This window comes from Dendrobates tinctorius, unplaced genomic scaffold (genome assembly GCF_039654945.1).
Source record: "Dendrobates tinctorius isolate UK_male_01 unplaced genomic scaffold, ASM3965494v1 ptg000254l, whole genome shotgun sequence".
In the NCBI taxonomy this organism is placed as follows: domain Eukaryota; kingdom Metazoa; phylum Chordata; class Amphibia; order Anura; family Dendrobatidae; genus Dendrobates; species Dendrobates tinctorius.
In genome coordinates this window covers 2,289,586-2,307,636 of record NW_027361921.1, presented here as the reverse complement: position 1 = coordinate 2,307,636, position 18,051 = coordinate 2,289,586, and the positions used below count along the sequence as shown (strand labels likewise).

General features: G+C 39.1%; 3 non-coding genes across 3 annotated transcripts; all 3 read left to right on the top strand.

Moving 5' to 3' along the window:
* Positions 1 to 4,085: 4,085 nt before the first annotated feature.
* On the top strand, positions 4,086 to 4,159 carry TRNAT-UGU (transfer RNA threonine (anticodon UGU)). Its single transcript has one exon. It is a non-coding gene; the product is annotated as a tRNA-Thr (tRNA).
* Positions 4,160 to 5,183: 1,024 nt separating this feature from the next.
* On the top strand, positions 5,184 to 5,257 carry TRNAT-UGU (transfer RNA threonine (anticodon UGU)). Its single transcript has one exon. It is a non-coding gene; the product is annotated as a tRNA-Thr (tRNA).
* Positions 5,258 to 7,082: 1,825 nt separating this feature from the next.
* Positions 7,083 to 7,156, top strand: TRNAT-UGU (transfer RNA threonine (anticodon UGU)). The gene has a single exon. It is a non-coding gene; the product is annotated as a tRNA-Thr (tRNA).
* Positions 7,157 to 18,051: the final 10,895 nt, after the last annotated feature.

Here is an 18,051-nt window from a genome sequence, read left to right as displayed (position 1 = left end):
TTGCAACGCAGTTTTACAAGGCCACCCATTGCCAAACCAAATGCTTACAGCCAGAATATCCCTAATACACAAAGAGGGGAAGGATCCTGAACAATGTAGTAGCTATAGGCCAATCTCTCTCCTTAATGTGGACCTAAAAATCCTAGCAGGGCTGATGGCAAAAAGAATGGCCAAGTCATTGCCAAATTTGATTTCCTTAAATCAGACCGGGTTTGTGGGTGGAAGGGAGGGAAGGGATAATGTCCATAAAGTATTACACCTTCTTCAATACGCAAAAAATCGTAAACTCCCATTGATGCTTCTTGGAACAGATGCAGAGAAGGCCTTTGACAGGGTGGACTGGGTATACCTACGGGAAGTGCTGATCAAGTTTGAGATACCCGAAGCGTTTATAGCAGCCGTAATGGCAATGTACGATAAGCCCAAGGCACATATTAGGATTAACGATTTTACAACAGATGCATTTACTATAAAGAACGGAACAAGACAGGGCTGTCCCCTATCCCCGTTGTTATTTGTGCTAGCAATGGAACCTCTCTTAAAGGCCATACAAATACATGAGGGAATAGAGGGTATTCGTATCAATAAGACACACTATAAAATAGCGGCATTTGCGGACGATCTCTTAGTCTTGATGACTAATCCTTTGCTGGGACTCCCAACATTGATGGATCTCATAGATCAATATAGCAAAATTTCCAATTTTAAAGTAAATATGTCTAAGTCGGAAGCGCTAGACATACATATATCCCCGAATACCTTAGCTAAACTAAAAAGTACATACCCATTCACCTGGCCAAAACAATATATCAAATATTTAGGTGTAAAGATAGGAAGATCGGATAGAGACCTTTTTCAACAGAATATTCCCCCCCTAATTGCCTCAGTAGAAACCATTATGAAATCATGGAGGGACTCGTATGTGTCGTGGATGGGAAGGAAAAATTTACTGAAGAGCCTAATCTTACCCAAGTTCATATATATTTTCCAAATGCTCCCTATAACCATCCCCAAATCGTATCTCCTTAAAATTAATACATTATTCCGCAGAATGTTTGGAAAAAGCAAAAGCCCCGATTAGCATACAGGACATTAACATTAAACAAATCGAGGGGTGGGATGGGTGCACCAGACATAATGAGGTACTACCAAGCGACAATGCTTACCAGAGTGGTAGACCTGTTGCGGTCTCCTAACAATAAGCAGTGGATTGAGGTGGAGGAAGCCCTAGCACCTTATCCCCTGAGATCCATCCTTTTGGCATATCCTTGTAAAAACATAAACAAAAATTTACCTAATATACACACCAAAGCTACCATAAATTTATGGAAGGGATTGGTGAAAACTCTAGTTCCCCCTTTGTCCCCCTTACTCAAGTTGGCAGATATAATGCCACACGCATCTTATTCCCGAGACAATGATGTAATCAAACCCGGTTCCCTGGCAAATGTAGCGGTTGATGACCTCTTAGCGGACGGGGCACTCCCCTCCTTTCAGGAACTGAAGAAGCAACCAGGGCTTTCCAACTTGACCTTTATACAATTCGGCTCTATAAGAGACTCCTTGGCACAGTATCTTTTAGGAGCAGACGTTACCCGCCCACTGACTGCATTTGAGACTCTCTGTGCAACAAAGGATAAACCCAAAAAGATAATGTCGTCTATTTACCAGATTTTAAATATAACTGACTGTTGTCTCAAAAGAGCCTATATAACACATTGGGAAAAGGATTTGGGATTCAAGTTTACCCCAAATCAAATATCACACATTTATAATTCATCTCATGGCCCATCACAATGTGTTAGAGCACAAGAGAATTCCTTTAAAATAGTCGCCAGATGGTATATTACACCACAGCAGAACACTTATTGGCGGACGGGGTCTTCTGCTAGATGCTGGAGATGCTGTGACTCGGAGGGAACATACTTACATATGTGGTGGTCCTGTCCACCCCTGCTGCAGTTCTGGCGACTAGTAGAGGATTATATCGGGGAAATTGTGGGCAAAAAGCTTACATTGACACCGGAGATAGTGCTCTTAAATTTTCTGTCACCGACTGGACATAAAAATACTGCTCTGTTGACTCAACACATTCTTTCAGCAGCGAAACTTTTGATACCTATGAACTGGAAGTCAACTACCACTCCATCTATATCCCAATTGCAAGAGAAGGTAGATATGCTATATCAAGTAGCCAAACTGGCTGCCTTGGTGAATGGCTCACTTTCAGCTTTTGAAAGAGTATGGCACCCATGGACCCGATTCAGATCCATTAGTAGAAGTTGATAAGGCTATAGTGGCCTCCTTGCTTGGCTTTATCAGAGTGGACGAAACCCTTGTTGCCTAGTGTTCCCCTCCCCTCCCCTTATTTCCCTTATATTCCACCCCTATATCCCAACTTCTTCCTCTAATTACTTGACCTCCTGTCTCTTTACTCCCTATACTGTTTTTTTTTTTCTCTTTTCTATTTTTTGTTCTTCTTCATCTTTGTTTGAAATCATGGCATATGTGATGTAGCAGGGGCGTGTGGATGGGAAGAACCCAGATTTGAACCCAGATAATCCTGCTGCTGGAAGCTCCTTTAAGGCTGTTGTTGTCCTTAAACCTCTATATATCAATAGTTTTTGCCATGAATTGATATTTCAAACCATCTGTTTAACTCCCGAAAAGCGGAATTTGTAGGTTATATAATAATTTTGTAAGCTACTCTGTTGATTGCTTTCTTTCGGATGTAACTTGCAGATTTCAATAAATAAAACATTAAAACAAACAAATTAAAACCAGTGGAATTTGAGTAAAAAAAAAATTTTTGCTTTTGAAATGCTCTAAAAGGAATCAGATGAAATAACTTTCTTTAGAGAATATAGGATGGGCTCAAGCATTACAAATTAAAACCAGTGGAATTACACATTAGATGCTACAAATTTTCATAGCAGTTTTTGGAAAAAGCAGAATAATAAATATTCACCAACGGAACATGTGGTGCTGTGGCTTAGTTGGTTAAAGCACCTGTCTTGTAAACAGGAGATCCTGAGTTCAACTCAGCAGTACCTTGTTTTCATCTTCTCAAGAATAAGCTTCCTATCTTAAAGCAGGTGTGTTTTACCTGTGTGCAAACTCAAATTTGCCATTGTTCCAGCCCTACTGATAGTGCAATTATGAGATTAAGAATCTCATCTAAATGCTGAAAAGGAAGTAAGATTGCTTCAAGCTTGACAACTTAACCAATGGATTTTATTTTGAAATGCCTCCACTTTCCGCACCTGACTCTCTAAGCAGTCTTTCCAATATATCACATCTTTTTGTGATGTAGACAAGTTGGTCAAAGAGCCTGTTTAGTAAACAGAAAATCTTGATTTCGAATGTCAGCAGTGCTTTCCTTTCTTCATGTCAGTTTGGGGCTGTTAGCCGAAAAAGAGGACTTTCACTTTTGTTTGACATCAAACATGTCTTTCCCAAAGCACTAATAAAGTGTAATTGAGAGAAAAAAACTTTCTCCTTTTGAAATGCTCTAAAAGGAATTAGATGAAATAAGTTTCTTTAGAGAATATAGGATGGCTTCAAGCATTACAAATTAAAACCAGTGGAATTTGAGTAAAAAAAAAAATTTTGCTTATGAAATGCTCTAAAAGGAATCAGATGAAATAACTTTCTTTAGAGAATATAGGATGGGCTCAAGCATTACAAATTAAAACCAGTGGAATTTGAGTAAAAAAAAAAATTTTGCTTTTGAAATGCTCTAAAAGGAATCAGATGAAATAACTTTCTTTAGAGAATATAGGATGGGCTCAAGCTTTACAAATTAAAACCAGTGGAATTACACATTAGATGCTACAAATTTTCATAGCAGTTTTCGGAAAAAGCAGAATAATAAATATTCACCTATGGAACATGTGGTGCTGTGGCTTAGTTGGTTAAAGCGCCTGTCTTGTAAACTGGAGATCCTGAGTTCAACTCTCAGCAGTACCTTGTTTTCATCTTCTCAAGAATAAGCTTCCTATCTTAAAGCAGGTGTGTTTTACCTGTGTGCAAACTCAAATTTTTCGGAAAAAGCAGAATAATAAATATTCACCTATGGAACATGTGGTGCTGTGGCTTAGTTGGTTAAAGCGCCTGTCTTGTAAACAGGAGTTCCTGAGTTCAACTCTCAGCAGTACCTTGTTTTTGTCTTCTCAAGAATAAGCTTCCTATCTTAAAGCAGTTGTTTTACCTGTGTGCAAACTCAAATTTGCCATTGTTCCAGCCCTACTGAGAGTGCAATTGTGAGATTAAGAATCTCATCTAAATGCTGAAAAGGAAGTAAGATTGCTTCAAGCTTGACAACCAATGGATTTTATTTTGAAATGCCTCCACTTTCCGCACCTGACTCTCTAAGCAGTCTTTCCAATATATCACATCTTTTTGTGATGTAGACAAGTTGGTCAAAGAGCCTGTTTAGTAAACAGAAAATCTTGATTTCGAATGTCAGCAGTGCTTTCCTTTCTTCATGTCAGTTTGGGGCTGTTAGCCGAAAAAGAGGACTTTCACTTTTGTTTGACATCAAACATGTCTTTCCCAAAGCACTAATAAAGTGTAATTGAGAGAAAAAAACTTTCTGCTTTTGAAATGCTCTAAAAGGAATTAGATTAAATAAGTTTCTTTAGAGAATATAGGATGGCTTCAATCATTACAAATTAAAACCAGTGGAATTTGAGTAAAAAAAAAAATTTTGCTTTTGAAATGCTCTAAAAGGAATCAGATGAAATAACTTTCTTTAGAGAATATAGGATGGGCTCAAGCATTACAAATTAAAACCAGTGGAATTTGAGTAAAAAAAAAATTTTGCTTTTGAAATGCTCTAAAAGGAATCAGATGAAATAACTTTCTTTAGAGAATATAGGATGGGCTCAAGCTTTACAAATTAAAACCAGTGGAATTACACATTAGATGCTACAAATTTTCATAGCAGTTTTCGGAAAAAGCAGAATAATAAATATTCACCTATGGAACATGTGGTGCTGTGGCTTAGTTGGTTAAAGCGCCTGTCTTGTAAACTGGAGATCCTGAGTTCAACTCTCAGCAGTACCTTGTTTTCATCTTCTCAAGAATAAGCTTCCTATCTTAAAGCAGGTGTGTTTTACCTGTGTGCAAACTCAAATTTTTCGGAAAAAGCAGAATAATAAATATTCACCTATGGAACATGTGGTGCTGTGGCTTAGTTGGTTAAAGCGCCTGTCTTGTAAACAGGAGTTCCTGAGTTCAACTCTCAGCAGTACCTTGTTTTTGTCTTCTCAAGAATAAGCTTCCTATCTTAAAGCAGTTGTTTTACCTGTGTGCAAACTCAAATTTGCCATTGTTCCAGCCCTACTGAGAGTGCAATTGTGAGATTAAGAATCTCATCTAAATGCTGAAAAGGAAGTAAGATTGCTTCAAGCTTGACAACCAATGGATTTTATTTTGAAATGCCTCCACTTTCCGCACCTGACTCTCTAAGCAGTCTTTCCAATATATCACATCTTTTTGTGATGTAGACAAGTTGGTCAAAGAGCCTGTTTAGTAAACAGAAAATCTTGATTTCGAATGTCAGCAGTGCTTTCCTTTCTTCATGTCAGTTTGGGGCTGTTAGCCGAAAAAGAGGACTTTCACTTTTGTTTGACATCAAACATGTCTTTCCCAAAGCACTAATAAAGTGTAATTGAGAGAAAAAAACTTTCTGCTTTTGAAATGCTCTAAAAGGAATTAGATTAAATAAGTTTCTTTAGAGAATATAGGATGGCTTCAATCATTACAAATTAAAACCAGTGGAATTTGAGTAAAAAAAAAAATTTTGCTTTTGAAATGCTCTAAAAGGAATCAGATGAAATAACTTTCTTTAGAGAATATAGGATGGGCTCAAGCATTACAAATTAAAACCAGTGGAAATACACATTAGATGCTACAAATTTTCATAGCAGTTTTTGGAAAAAGCAGAATAATAAATATTCACCAACGGAACATGTGGTGCTGTGGCTTAGTTGGTTAAAGCGCCTGTCTTGTAAACAGGAGATCCTGAGTTCAACTCAGCAGTACCTTGTTTTCATCTTCTCAAGAATAAGCTTCCTATCTTAAAGCACCTGTGTTTTACCTGTGTGCAAACTCAAATTTGCCATTGTTCCAGCCCTACTGATAGTGCAATTGTGAGATTAAGAATCTCATCTAAATGCTGAAAAGGAAGTAAGATTGCTTCAAGCTTGACAACTTAACCAATGGATTTTATTTTGAAATGCCTCCACTTTCCGCACCTGACTCTCTAAGCAGTCTTTCCAATATATCACATCTTTTTGTGATGTAGACAAGTTGGTCAAAGAGCCTGTTTAGTAAACAGAAAATCTTGATTTCGAATGTCAGCAGTGCTTTCCTTTCTTCATGTCAGTTTGGGGCTGTTAGCCGAAAAAGACGACTTTCACTTTTGTTTGACATCAAACATGTCTTTCCCAAAGCACTAATAAAGTGTAATTGAGAGAAAAAAACTTTCTGCTTTTGAAATGCTCTAAAAGGAATTAGATGAAATAAGTTTCTTTAGAGAATATAGGATGGCTTCAAGCATTACAAATTAAAACCAGTGGAATTTGAGTAAAAAAAAAAATTTTGCTTTTGAAATGCTCTAAAAGGAATCAGATGAAATAACTTTCTTTAGAGAATATAGGATGGGCTCAAGCATTACAAATTAAAACCAGTGGAATTTGAGTAAAAAAAAAAATTTTGCTTTTGAAATGCTCTAAAAGGAATCAGATGAAATAACTTTCTTTAGAGAATATAGGATGGGCTCAAGCTTTACAAATTAAAACCAGTGGAATTACACATTAGATGCTACAAATTTTCATAGCAGTTTTCGGAAAAAGCAGAATAATAAATATTCACCTATGGAACATGTGGTGCTGTGGCTTAGTTGGTTAAAGCGCCTGTCTTGTAAACTGGAGATCCTGAGTTCAACTCTCAGCAGTACCTTGTTTTCATCTTCTCAAGAATAAGCTTCCTATCTTAAAGCAGGTGTGTTTTACCTGTGTGCAAACTCAAATTTTTCGGAAAAAGCAGAATAATAAATATTCACCTATGGAACATATGGTGCTGTGGCTTAGTTGGTTAAAGCGCCTGTCTTGTAAACAGGAGATCCTGAGTTCAACTCTCAGCAGTACCTTGTTTTCGTCTTCTCAAGAATAAGCTTCCTATCTTAAAGCAGGTATGTTTTACCTGTGTGCAAACTCAAATTTGCCATTGTTCCAGCCCTACTGATAGTGCAATTGTGAGATTAAGAATCTCATCTAAATGCTGAAAAGGAAGTAAGATTGCTTCAAGCTTGACAACTTAACCAATGGATTTTATTTTGAAATGCCTCCACTTTCCGCACCTGACTCTCCAAGCAGTCTTTCCAATATATCACATCTTTTTGTGATGTAGACAAGTTGGTCAAAGAGCCTGTTTAGTAAACAGAAAATCTTGATTTCTAATGTCAGCAGTGCTTTCCTTTCTTCATGTCAGTTTGGGGCTGTTAGCCGAAAAAGAGGACTTTCACTTTTGTTTGACATCAAACATGTCTTTCCCAAAGCACTAATAAAGTGTAATTGAGAGAAAAAAACTTTCTGCTTTTGAAATGCTCTAAAAGGAATTAGATGAAATAAGTTTCTTTAGAGAATATAGGATGGCTTCAAGCATTACAAATTAAAACCAGTGGAAAACGTTGGTGGAGCAAGAAGCAGGAAACCTGAGCTCCCGGACAAATACACCAAAAGGGGCTCTAATATCACCAGAGCCTTCTTTTTATACCATCCCCGCATTACAACCCAAACCAGGACCCCACTGGATCGCATAGACCCTGGGTGGCAAGTCACGTTCGGGATAAAGAAGGGATTCATCTAACTGAGGCCCTGCAGGCGGGAGATTGCCGGAGTGGCGGAAGGATATACTGCTAACAGCACCATCGCCTCGGGCAGAGGACTTCACCCCTGACCTAAGGCTGTCAGATAAGAGAGACCCCGGAGCTAACCCTCCCCTGCAAATAAGGTACCATTGCGAAACCCCCTGACCAGGACACATAAAATCGCTACTATTCTCATAGCTGGGGGACGGCTACAGAGAGTGTGTATCACGCCGCAGCATTGAAAATAGTCCCGTCAGGTTTGCAGAAGACACGCGGCCTGGGACCTAGAATAGACGTGTAGCGGCACGCTTCAGCCTCCTCCCCTCTCTGCAATCAGTGAGAGAGATCTGAGGGATTCAAGCGTCTCCGGGAGCTGAGGTAACACTGAAATAACAGAAGCAAGGTGACGGAGTGTCTTAAGCAGAGGGGTCTGATTCAGGGGACAGAGGACCAGGAGAGCATGGTCATTCTCCCTAACTCCGTAGCAATAAAGGAGATAATCAATTAATCAAGTGGGGGCCTGAGACTGTCTGACCCGAGGGGTGCGAGGAGAGAAGGGAGTAATATAAGGAGCCTTAGATCTGTATTAAGCGCTCCCCCCCCACCAGTGCTGTCCCTACATCTTTCATCCCCCCCTTATTTGCTTTCTAATTAACCCATGTTATACCTAGCTGAATGGATATAAGAGAGGATTCTCTGGAAAACCAGCAGAAAGTGGTTATAGACTGCCATCTAGTGACCAGAGCCAGAACGACATCTCTTTCCATTGTTTATCACTTATAAGATTGGGCATAAAATGGAACATTAGCTAAATTCATAGCCAGCGAGAGGAATTCTAATCTTCAAACTGCTCTATTCTTCTCTGCTTTAGATAACTGCAAAAATGGGGAGATCCAGCGTAAAAACGCAAAAGAGCATGCCCAAACCTACAAAGTCCACTACGCAAACAGACATGGATGACTTTCTTAAAAAACAAACGGTTCCGTCAGATTCTCTTAAACCATCCAAGCTTCGTGATTTGACCTCATTAGGAGATTCAGATTCTGAACCGGAGAGTGACTCTGACACGGGCAGCACAGCGAGAGAGGCCTTAGTCACTCGTTCGTTCATCAAACGTATATTGTCTAAAGCTCTTGAGCCAATAGGACAAGAACTTGCAGAGATAAAACACGACCTAAAACTTCAAGGCCACAGACTTGAGACATTGGAAAATTCGCAAGTTGCCATGACGCAAAGTTCGAACGCTGTACTAGACTCTTTAAAAGTCCATGAACTCCAACTACATACAATTCACACGGTGCTAGAAGATCATGAGAACAGAGAACGTCGTAACAACATAAGAGTTAAAGGCCTTTCTGAAACGGTGGCCTTTGAGGCGTTATGGAAAGCAACACAAGAGATATTCAAAGAACTACTTAATGAATCAGATCCGCAGGGAAATCGAACTGGTGAGAGTACACAGAGCATTGCGTCCGAGGCCTTCTCAAGGGGAAACTCCACGAGATGTGATCTGTCGCTTCCTCGATTATCGAGCAAAAGACTTAGTTCTTCGCAGAGCGCGGGAGGCGCAGGAGATCTCGTATGAAGGCTCACAAATTAAACTTTTCCAGGATTTATCGGCTAGCACTCTCAGGAAGCGGAGGATCTTGAAACCGTTCACTGAAGCATTGATAAAAAAAGGCGTCCGTTTTAGATGGTTGTTCCCGTTTGGAGTACATATCACAAATGGAGACAAAGGTATCTCAGCAAGAACATCACAAGACATCAAAGAGGCATGTGAGTCCTTGGGGATTGAGCTGGAGGCCTACCCGGACCTGGAGTCCTTCCATTCGGCGACCCTATTGCACCCGCTGCCAGATGACCCGGCGTGGCAGATAGCCCTGACGCCAAAATCACAAAGGCTGAAAAGGAAGCTGACAAAGACCTCGCTTCCTAAGGACTCCAGAGACAATACTTGATCTTTGGGTTAGACCCAGATTTTGCAGTTAAGTTTTCTTGGTGTCTACCCCAGTTGGGGTATTGAATGTGGTTGAAGCAAATCTGATGGGGTTGGCGTGCTTTTCCAAATATGGGTAAGCACTGCTGCCACATCTATCCAATAATTCGTTGTAAGGTTTCAACCTAGATTTAGTTACAGCCCAAACTGGGCATTCTCCTAGAATGGAGCATTTCATATTTCATATTTAGTTTATAAGGTTGATTGGAATTTTCCTCAAGCTGGCATTCTATGAAACAATGTCAGTAGGTAACTATGGTACGTTGGCATATTGGTCAATGATATTGTGCAACTTAATAACATGGATAATGTTAATATTGTGTTCTCCCCCTCTTTACCTTTTTGTTTTCTCTACCCTTTTCTTTCTTTCGTCTGGTCTACTTGTCCTAGACCCCCTCCCCACTCCTATAGGCACAAGGATTCGTCTCCGTCGTGAGCTGCAAGGATGCTGCTGTGTACAGAAACATGATGGATTCGGATAAGGTACACACATTCATCTCTTTTAACGCACATGGGCTGAACTCTCCAAACACTAGACGCCACACATTACAACTATTCAAAAAACAGCAGGCAGCAGTATTGCTTATTCAGGAAACGCACTTCAAACCGGATAAATTGCCCTCCTTTGAAAGCTCGATTTATGATAAATGGTTTCATGCGACAACCACCCAGTCCGGTTCCAGAGGAGTGTCAATAGCAGTGGCAAGGGGAGTGCCCTTCCAGCTAAGAGAAACTATGGCGGACCCTCAGGGTCGTTACATCTTTGTCAAAGGTCTACTAAACGGTGCCCTTGTAACATTGTGCAGTTTATACGCACCAAATAAAAAACTATTGAGATGGGTACTCTCAACACTGAAAAAAATTGATGGCTTTAGAGAGGGTGCATTGATAGTGGGTGGGGACTTGAATGTTGCATTAGAGCCTTTGCTAGACACGACTAAACAGAAAAGTTCGCTCTCACCTAAAGATCTTTACAGAATAAAGTCACAATTGGGATCTCTACAATTGATTGACACATGGAGATATCTAAACCCCTCTGACCGAGACTACACCTTCTACTCCCACCCTCATAAATCTTACCACCGTTTAGACTATATTTTTATATCCAGTAAAATGCTTGCCAATATACAACAGGCGAAAATAATCCCGAATATTTATTCCGATCACTCTTCGGTTTTGTTAAAATTCTCATTATCTAAAGCCTTTCCCCGACATAGAGTATGGCGGCTCAATGAGTCAGTACTTGGAAGTACCGAGGTACAGACACGTATAAACAAAGTGCTTTCCCAATATTTTGAGCAAAATGCTTCACCAGAAATTTCCTCACAGATACTATGGGAAGCACATAAGTCAGTTGTCAGAGGGGAGTTGATATCTATCACTTCCTTTCTAAATAAACTGCAACAAAAAGAAATCCAGGATCTTTATGATAGTATATCACAGCTGGAGCTTACACATAAACATAAAATAGATCAACATAGCTTAGAGAAGCTGCAACAAAAAAGACAGCAACTTAAAGACATATTAAACTCGAGATCTGCTAAGCTCTATGCAACATGGAAAAACAGAATGTACGTCCATGGAGACAAAGCATCCAAATTAATGTTATCGCAACTAAGGAAGCGGCAGTCACGTACGCTGATTAACTCAATCAAGAATGAACAAGGGTTCAGCTCGCAAACTCCTGAGCACATGGAGCGGGCATTCCTTGACTACTATAAGAAATTATATAATCTTCGTCCGGAAGATAACGCCGATTCCGCACTTAAAAGAAGCATGGACACTAGGTCCTTCCTAAGCACTTTAGATCTGCCTGTCTTGTCTGATTCCCAAAAACAATATCTTACTAGACCTTTTTCACTGGGGGAGTTGCAGTCCGCCCTGTCAAAGTGCCCGAAGGGGAAAGCGCCCGGTCCAGATGGATTCTCAGCACTTTACTATAAATCCTTCTCTGGCCTCCTACTCCCACATTTATTGAACGTTTGCAACGCAGTTTTACAAGGCCACCCATTGCCAAACCAAATGCTTACAGCCAGAATATCCCTAATACACAAAGAGGGGAAGGATCCTGAACAATGTAGTAGCTATAGGCCAATCTCTCTCCTTAATGTGGACCTAAAAATCCTAGCAGGGCTGATGGCAAAAAGAATGGCCAAGTCATTGCCAAATTTGATTTCCTTAAATCAGACCGGGTTTGTGGGTGGAAGGGAGGGAAGGGATAATGTCCATAAAGTATTACACCTTCTTCAATACGCAAAAAATCGTAAACTCCCATTGATGCTTCTTGGAACAGATGCAGAGAAGGCCTTTGACAGGGTGGACTGGGTATACCTACGGGAAGTGCTGATCAAGTTTGAGATACCCGAAGCGTTTATAGCAGCCGTAATGGCAATGTACGATAAGCCCAAGGCACATATTAGGATTAACGATTTTACAACAGATGCATTTACTATAAAGAACGGAACAAGACAGGGCTGTCCCCTATCCCCGTTGTTATTTGTGCTAGCAATGGAACCTCTCTTAAAGGCCATACAAATACATGAGGGAATAGAGGGTATTCGTATCAATAAGACACACTATAAAATAGCGGCATTTGCGGACGATCTCTTAGTCTTGATGACTAATCCTTTGCTGGGACTCCCAACATTGATGGATCTCATAGATCAATATAGCAAAATTTCCAATTTTAAAGTAAATATGTCTAAGTCGGAAGCGCTAGACATACATATATCCCCGAATACCTTAGCTAAACTAAAAAGTACATACCCATTCACCTGGCCAAAACAATATATCAAATATTTAGGTGTAAAGATAGGAAGATCGGATAGAGACCTTTTTCAACAGAATATTCCCCCCCTAATTGCCTCAGTAGAAACCATTATGAAATCATGGAGGGACTCGTATGTGTCGTGGATGGGAAGGAAAAATTTACTGAAGAGCCTAATCTTACCCAAGTTCATATATATTTTCCAAATGCTCCCTATAACCATCCCCAAATCGTATCTCCTTAAAATTAATACATTATTCCGCAGATATGTTTGGAAAAAGCAAAAGCCCCGATTAGCATACAGGACATTAACATTAAACAAATCGAGGGGTGGGATGGGTGCACCAGACATAATGAGGTACTACCAAGCGACAATGCTTACCAGAGTGGTAGACCTGTTGCGGTCTCCTAACAATAAGCAGTGGATTGAGGTGGAGGAAGCCCTAGCACCTTATCCCCTGAGATCCATCCTTTTGGCATATCCTTGTAAAAACATAAACAAAAATTTACCTAATATACACACCAAAGCTACCATAAATTTATGGAAGGGATTGGTGAAAACTCTAGTTCCCCCTTTGTCCCCCTTACTCAAGTTGGCAGATATAATGCCACACGCATCTTATTCCCGAGACAATGATGTAATCAAACCCGGTTCCCTGGCAAATGTAGCGGTTGATGACCTCTTAGCGGACGGGGCACTCCCCTCCTTTCAGGAACTGAAGAAGCAACCAGGGCTTTCCAACTTGACCTTTATACAATTCGGCTCTATAAGAGACTCCTTGGCACAGTATCTTTTAGGAGCAGACGTTACCCGCCCACTGACTGCATTTGAGACTCTCTGTGCAACAAAGGATAAACCCAAAAAGATAATGTCGTCTATTTACCAGATTTTAAATATAACTGACTGTTGTCTCAAAAGAGCCTATATAACACATTGGGAAAAGGATTTGGGATTCAAGTTTACCCCAAATCAAATATCACACATTTATAATTCATCTCATGGCCCATCACAATGTGTTAGAGCACAAGAGAATTCCTTTAAAATAGTCGCCAGATGGTATATTACACCACAGCAGAACACTTATTGGCGGACGGGGTCTTCTGCTAGATGCTGGAGATGCTGTGACTCGGAGGGAACATACTTACATATGTGGTGGTCCTGTCCACCCCTGCTGCAGTTCTGGCGACTAGTAGAGGATTATATCGGGGAAATTGTGGGCAAAAAGCTTACATTGACACCGGAGATAGTGCTCTTAAATTTTCTGTCACCGACTGGACATAAAAATACTGCTCTGTTGACTCAACACATTCTTTCAGCAGCGAAACTTTTGATACCTATGAACTGGAAGTCAACTACCACTCCATCTATATCCCAATTGCAAGAGAAGGTAGATATGCTATATCAAGTAGCCAAACTGGCTGCCTTGGTGAATGGCTCACTTTCAGCTTTTGAAAGAGTATGGCACCCATGGACCCGATTCAGATCCATTAGTAGAAGTTGATAAGGCTATAGTGGCCTCCTTGCTTGGCTTTATCAGAGTGGACGAAACCCTTGTTGCCTAGTGTTCCCCTCCCCTCCCCTTATTTCCCTTATATTCCACCCCTATATCCCAACTTCTTCCTCTAATTACTTGACCTCCTGTCTCTTTACTCCCTATACTGTTTTTTTTTTTCTCTTTTCTCTTTTTTGTTCTTCTTCATCTTTGTTTGAAATCATGGCATATGTGATGTAGCAGGGGCGTGTGGATGGGAAGAACCCAGATTTGAACCCAGATAATCCTGCTGCTGGAAGCTCCTTTAAGGCTGTTGTTGTCCTTAAACCTCTATATATCAATAGTTTTTGCCATGAATTGATATTTCAAACCATCTGTTTAACTCCCGAAAAGCGGAATTTGTAGGTTATATAATAATTTTGTAAGCTACTCTGTTGATTGCTTTCTTTCGGATGTAACTTGCAGATTTCAATAAATAAAACATTAAAACAAACAAATTAAAACCAGTGGAATTTGAGTAAAAAAAAAATTTTTGCTTTTGAAATGCTTTAAAAGGAATCAGATGAAATAACTTTCTTTAGAGAATATAGGATGGGCTCAAGCATTACAAATTAAAACCAGTGGAATTACACATTAGATGCTACAAATTTTCATAGCAGTTTTTGGAAAAAGCAGAATAATAAATATTCACCAACGGAACATGTGGTGCTGTGGCTTAGTTGGTTAAAGCACCTGTCTTGTAAACAGGAGATCCTGAGTTCAACTCAGCAGTACCTTGTTTTCATCTTCTCAAGAATAAGCTTCCTATCTTAAAGCAGGTGTGTTTTACCTGTGTGCAAACTCAAATTTGCCATTGTTCCAGCCCTACTGATAGTGCAATTATGAGATTAAGAATCTCATCTAAATGCTGAAAAGGAAGTAAGATTGCTTCAAGCTTGACAACTTAACCAATGGATTTTATTTTGAAATGCCTCCACTTTCCGCACCTGACTCTCTAAGCAGTCTTTCCAATATATCACATCTTTTTGTGATGTAGACAAGTTGGTCAAAGAGCCTGTTTAGTAAACAGAAAATCTTGATTTCGAATGTCAGCAGTGCTTTCCTTTCTTCATGTCAGTTTGGGGCTGTTAGCCGAAAAAGAGGACTTTCACTTTTGTTTGACATCAAACATGTCTTTCACAAAGCACTAATAAAGTGTAATTGAGAGAAAAAAAACTTTCTGCTTTTGAAATGCTCTAAAAGGAATTAGATGAAATAAGTTTCTTTAGAGAATATAGGATGGCTTCAAGCATTACAAATTAAAACCAGTGGAATTTGAGTAAAAAAAAAAATTTTGCTTTTGAAATGCTCTAAAAGGAATCAGATGAAATAACTTTCTTTAGAGAATATAGGATGGGCTCAAGCATTACAAATTAAAACCAGTGGAATTACACATTAGATGCTACAAATTTTCATAGCAGTTTTCGGAAAAAGCAGAATAATAAATATTCACCTATGGAACATGTGGTGCTGTGGCTTAGTTGGTTAAAGCGCCTGTCTTGTAAACAGGAGATCCAGAGTTCAACTCTCAGCAGTACATTGTTTTTGTCTTCTCAAGAATAAGCTTCCTATCTTAAAGCAGGTGTGTTTTACCTGTGTGCAAACTCAAATTTGCCATTGTTCCAGCCCTACTGATAGTGCAATTGTGAGATTAAGAATCTCATCTAAATGCTGAAAAGGAAGTAAGATTGCTTCAAGCTTGACAACTTAACCAATGGATTTTATTTTGAAATGCCTCCACTTTCCGCACCTGACTCTCTAAGCAGTCTTTCCAATATATCACATCTTTTTGTGATGTAGACAAGTTGGTCAAAGAGCCTGTTTAGTAAACAGAAAATCTTGATTTCGAATGTCAGCAGTGCTTTCCTTTCTTCATGTCAGTTTGGGGCTGTTAGCCGAAAAAGAGGACTTTCACTTTTGCTTGACATCAAACATGTCTTTCCCAAAGCACTAATAAAGTGTAATTGAGAGAAAAAAACTTTCTCCTTTTGAAATGCTCTAAAAGGAATTAGATGAAATAAGTTTCTTTAGAGAATATAGGATGGCTTCAAGCATTACAAATTAAAACCAGTGGAATTTGAGTAAAAAAAAAAATTTTGCTTATGAAATGCTCTAAAAGGAATTAGATTAAATAAGTTTCTTTAGAGAATATAGGATGGCTTCAATCATTACAAATTAAAACCAGTGGAATTTGAGTAAAAAAAAAAATTTTGCTTTTGAAATGCTCTAAAAGGAATCAGATGAAATAACTTTCTTTAGAGAATATAGGATGGGCTCAAGCATTACAAATTAAAACCAGTGGAAATACACATTAGATGCTACAAATTTTCATAGCAGTTTTTGGAAAAAGCAGAATAATAAATATTCACCAACAGAACTTGTGGTGCTGTGGCTTAGTTGGTTAAAGCGCCTGTCTTGTAAACAGGAGATCCTGAGTTCAACTCAGCAGTACCTTGTTTTCATCTTCTCAAGAATAAGCTTCCTATCTTAAAGCAGCTGTGTTTTACCTGTGTGCAAACTCAAATTTGCCATTGTTCCAGCCCTACTGATAGTGCAATTGTGAGATTAAGAATCTCATCTAAATGCTGAAAAGGAAGTAAGATTGCTTCAAGCTTGACAACTTAACCAATGGATTTTATTTTGAAATCCCTCCACTTTCCGCACCTGACTCTCTAAGCAGTCTTTCCAATATATCACATCTTTTTGTGATGTAGACAAGTTGGTCAAAGAGCCTGTTTAGTAAACAGAAAATCTTGATTTCGAATGTCAGCAGTGCTTTCCTTTCTTCATGTCAGTTTGGGGCTGTTAGCCGAAAAAGAGGACTTTCACTTTTGTTTGACATCAAACATGTCTTTCCCAAAGCACTAATAAAGTGTAATTGAGAGAAAAAAACTTTCTGCTTTTGAAATGCTCTAAAAGGAATTAGATGAAATAAGTTTCTTTAGAGAATATAGGATGGCTTCAAGCATTACAAATTAAAACCAGTGGAATTTGAGTAAAAAAAAAAATGTTGCTTTTGAAATGCTCTAAAAGGAATCAGATGAAATAACTTTCTTTAGAGAATATAGGATGGGCTCAAGCATTACAAATTAAAACCAGTGGAATTACACATTAGATGCTACAAATTTTCATAGCAGTTTTTGGAAAAAGCAGAATAATAAATATTCACCAACGGAACATGTGGTGCTGTGGCTTAGTTGGTTAAAGCGCCTGTCTTGTAAACAGGAGATCCTGAGTTCAACTCACCAGTACCTTGTTTACATCTTCTCAAGAATAAGCTTCCTATCTTAAAGCAGGTGTGTTTTACCTGTGTGCAAACTCAAATTTGCCATTGTTCCAGCCCTACTGATAGTGTAATTGTGAGATTAAGAATCTCATCTAAATGCTGAAAAGGAAGTAAGATTGCTTCAAGCTTGACAACTTAACCAATGGATTTTATTTTGAAATGCCTCCACTTTCCGCACCTGACTCTCTAAGCAGTCTTTCCAATATATCACATCTTTTTGTGATGTAGACAAGTTGGTCAAAGAGCCTGTTTAGTAAACAGAATATCTTGATTTCGAATGTCAGCAGTGCTTTCCTTTCTTCATATCAGTTTGGGCTGTTAGCCGAAAAAGAGGACTTTCACTTTTGTTTGACATCAAACATGTCTTTCCCAAAGCACTAATAAAGTGTAATTGAGAGAAAAAAACTTTCTCCTTTTGAAATGCTCTAAAAGGAATTAGATGAAATAAGTTTCTTTAGAGAATATAGGATGGCTTCAAGCATTACAAATTAAAACCAGTGGAATTTGAGTAAAAAAAAAAATTTTGCTTATGAAATGCTCTAAAAGGAATCAGATGAAATAACTTTCTTTAGAGAATATAGGATGGGCTCAAGC